Raw genomic sequence first — 4,230 nt, forward strand, 5'->3', positions numbered from 1 at the left:
ACAAGTCCCAGTGATGTTATACTCTATATCAGCACTCATAAGTCCCAGTGATGTTATACTCTATATCAGCACTCATGGAATGCCTCTCGTCCAATCAAATTACTGGGTCGGAACTAACTGTTGTATAAATAAATATATATTTAGCTCTAACTGGGAGCTAATTTAGAAAAGAAAATTTTGGTTTGGTTATACTATACCAGGTACTTATACTATATTGACTGGGTATAATAGAATTGCATTACTAAAAAGAGACTAAAATACAATTTTCATTGACTAAAACGAGACGAAAATAGTCATGGATTATTCTGACTAAAATAAGACTAAAATGCTCAGACTTTTAGTTGACTGAAACTTGACTAGACAAAAAAGAGTATGAACGTGACTAAAACTAATAAAAACTAAAATGACAGTTTGACACAAAGACTAGACTAAAACTAAAATTAAAACAGGCCGCCAAAAACAACACTACCTCTCGTGTTACCTCATCGCACCTAACAGATCCCCCCTAACTCCTAACGCTAACTCCTTACTGGCAGGAATAAGAGATATGAGACGGCCTTAAAGATGGCGGACCTCGAACGACTTCCGGTTCAAGTAAGGAGTTAGGAGTTAGCAGTATAAAATTAAGAGACTTGAGATGGACCCTATGACAACAAGAATTACCAACCTTACTGTGAGAAGCCTTGTGTAAAAATGACAAGCCATCTGAAGCAGAAGCATTCTGATAAGATAATTTAACAGAGAGCTCACTGATTATAGAAACCATCTGCATTTCAATTTGAGATGCAAGCAACACAGGATCATTCCAAACAGCTTACGCCTGTGGACCGATTTGGTCTATTTAAAATTTCTACTCATCCTTGACCTGGGTGAGGTTCTAATGAGAACTGTGAGCTTCACAGTTTGACCTTTACCCTCACAAATGGGGGAAACTTCTAAGGGGACTATGGACCTCAAGAATTCTACAACAGATCTTAAATGAGATTTGCTGGAAGTGAGGGCAGATTCAATCACCGGCAATTGGAGCACAATGCATGCCGGTTAGTTTTGTGTCCAACTTCATCCCGACTTGCTCTGACGTATTACAGAAGTGGACGGCGCTAAAATCGCGATAGCAAAGTGGCTGCAGTTTTCAGAGCCAGGCGCTGCAGTTCCTCTCCACCGACTGCAAGACTCAGGGCATGACAGGAAACGCCTGGCTCTCACCTGATCTAACAGCTGATTGGTTTAGATGTTGTCTCAACAATATGACGTTTCATATAAACTCTCGATTTTTGTTGAATGGGAGAGAGTTTAATTTTATTTGTCAGATTTGAAGGTTTAGTCTGTTAACAGAAAACGTGTGGCTGATAGTGATATTTAATTGAGATTTATATCACAGATCATAAACTGCACATAGTCTTTTGTATATTAACACTGAATTGTTTTAATTATTTAAGTATTTAGCAGCACAAAGACTTCTGGTAAGTGGGATGTGAGGATTTTTAGTGGAGGACACACCAGGTGAATAGGGTTAAAATTATAACTAACAGATACCACCATGACTGGCTGTTAATTGAGACAACAAACACCACCTTTAAAACAGAATATTCAGTGTAATTACAATATTTAACACTGTAGGCTATTAGTCTCATGCTGTGCAATAAAGGTTTAATCTGTTAACAAACATTATTATTATTATAGGTCTATCAAACAAGCAATTACATAGGCCTAGTGTTTTACAAGGCACACATAAAAAGAACAAAAAATAAAATTCGATTCCAAATGCACTTCATATAGGCCTATGTATAATTACAAACAAATATAAATAAATCAATAAATGAAGACCATAAAGGAAACCTAATTGCAACATGATGACAATGTTTGTCAGCCAGAGAGGTGTAATATGTTTAGTCCAAGAATTCCATAGTTTGTAAAGCAAAAGGAAGCCCATTAAAAGAATAATACAATTGTAGTCACAATTGTTACGTTTCCTCCCTGTGTGTAGCCAATTCATGTAGCTTTGAGAAAGCTTGGACTGTTGATTAAGTAGTTAATTTTCTTACATTTAGGGTCATATGACAATATGACTTTCAAGGCCTACAATCTGCTCAATTTTTCTCTTATTCTCTCCTTTAGTTATGATAAACAAACTTGTGACCACTGTGTTAAGTACTTATGTTGTTTTAGGAATTCTACTTTGTATGACTTCAAAACATTGAACTTCAAAAGTACCACCAATTAATTGGTACAAAGTTTGTTTTTCAGTGTGTTAAATTTGTTAGAATAAATATTAAATATCACAAACAACATCTCATACACCCATTAAGATGATTAATACAATGGAATTTATGTGCAATGTAGTCATTATTCTCTGGCTACATAACATGCAACAGTAACTGCTAGGTACAATTATTATTCACACTGAGTCAGAGTTCAGTTCAGATACATTTATTGGTTATTGCTTGAACAATTGCTGTAAAGCAGAAGGAACACATTCTTGAGTTACATCATCAGCAAAATAATCAAAACACAGAGCAATCACTGCGGTGGGGCACAATCTGTTCAATTGTCATGGGTTCCCACACAAGAAATCTGCTTCATTTTAAACAGGTGTGTGATAGTTTATTGCTATATTGGGTTAGATTGGGTATATAAGACACCTGTAGAACCTGGTTTTGACCAGCAACCATGGATAGAGTCATAGTTACCCTCAAAGACAACAAAGGTACTGTCAAACTATGCATAAGCAGAGAAACTGCTGATAAACTGGCAACTGGTGAGTAAAAAGAAATATATGGGGGTGTCAGTAGCGTAGTGGATAGTGCCAGCGCCCCATGTACAGAGGCGATGTCTCACTGCAGTGGTTGCAGGCTGACTCCGGCTTGCAACCCTTTGCTGCATGTCAACCCCCACTTTCTCTCTCACCCCACTTCACTCTGTCCTGTTCATTAAAGGCAAAAAGCCCAAAAAATAATGTTTAAAAAAAAAAAAATATATATATATATACATGTATATATATATATGATACATCATACCATTACAAATATAGATGGTAATTATTTTACCAGAGCTATTTTTTTTAAAAATAACCAGTACGCCTCTGACATACTGGAGCAAATAAGAGCTGCAGGAGACTTTCAAGGTAAATTCTCTTTTGATTGTGCTAAACATGAATATTTAAATGCATGTGAATAATTCTTTGCAATTTTCTGGCTTTCTTTCTCTGCAGTAAACCCACAATCTATCAGTCCTGTCACCCAACTGCCTGCCCCCCCCCACTCCTAAACCTCCAACATTCACTCAGAGTCACACTCCCCAGCCCAGAGTTTCCACCACCCCCAGTCTCATTCAAACCCAGCCAGAAGCTACATTCACCCGATGCCCCACTACTGAAACAGACATTTTACCACAGTCATCCTCTTCAGGCCGGCTTGCTCCCATTTACATCCTCACAGCCAGAATGCCACGAATCCCAGACAGGTACAGTGACTTTTGGTTTGTAATATAAATGTTGGAATAAAGCGTGTCATTTTTTTAACCACTTGTGCTTCTCTTAATTTAACTGAATTTTTTTCCTTTTTACAGCAAATGGATGAAATATTTAGTGGCTCCGGGGTGGGGAGTGAAACCACCAGGCACCATCATTTCCACACCAGTCTTTCCAAGTCAAACTCTATCTGAACTCATCAACTCCTGAACAGCGTGACACAGACAACCAACAGACAACACATCCTTCTGCCAAAAAAAAAGCCAAAACTAAATCATCATTTCAGGACACTGACGAGTCCCATGCTGAGTGGAGGACAGCTGCTCTGGAATCACTTGTGAGGCCAGAATTGGCAAGGTGGAGGAGACTGAAGGAGAGAAGAAGAGAATATGCGAAAAAAAAAAGATCTCATGTATGGGATAAGTACTTACCCAATTAAAAGATATTGGAAAGCAGCAGGAACAAATAATTGACTTAAAAGAAAGCAATACCAAATAAAAATGTTGAATGAGATTTATGTGTCTGTCTTTTTGATATGTTGGGAAGAATCTGAAAAAATATTTGCAAACTAAAACACTCCACAAAAGAGGTTGGCTCATTCAAATTCACAACCATGAAATGACTGCCTCTGGGGACCAAAAATACTCTGCTGCTGATTTCACCTGGGTTCTTACCACCCAGCCATGAGCTGCCACTTGGAAGCACAGCAGAAGTCTTGATGATGTAGAGGCACTTCAGTCAAAGGGTTACTAACTTAATGC

General features: G+C 37.9%; 1 long non-coding RNA gene across 1 annotated transcript in view; it reads left to right on the plus strand.

Moving 5' to 3' along the window:
• The window catches only part of LOC126398893 (uncharacterized), a 6,599-nt gene extending 2,648 nt beyond the window's left edge, over positions 1-3,951 (plus strand). The window contains exons 2-3 of the long non-coding RNA XR_007570829.1: positions 3,212-3,462; positions 3,568-3,951. This is a non-coding gene — a long non-coding RNA (uncharacterized LOC126398893). The remainder of the gene's footprint in view (positions 1-3,211; positions 3,463-3,567) is intronic.
• The last annotated feature ends 279 nt before the right edge of the window (positions 3,952-4,230 follow it).

This window comes from Epinephelus moara, chromosome 12 (genome assembly GCF_006386435.1).
Source record: "Epinephelus moara isolate mb chromosome 12, YSFRI_EMoa_1.0, whole genome shotgun sequence".
Lineage (NCBI taxonomy): Eukaryota > Metazoa > Chordata > Actinopteri > Perciformes > Serranidae > Epinephelus > Epinephelus moara.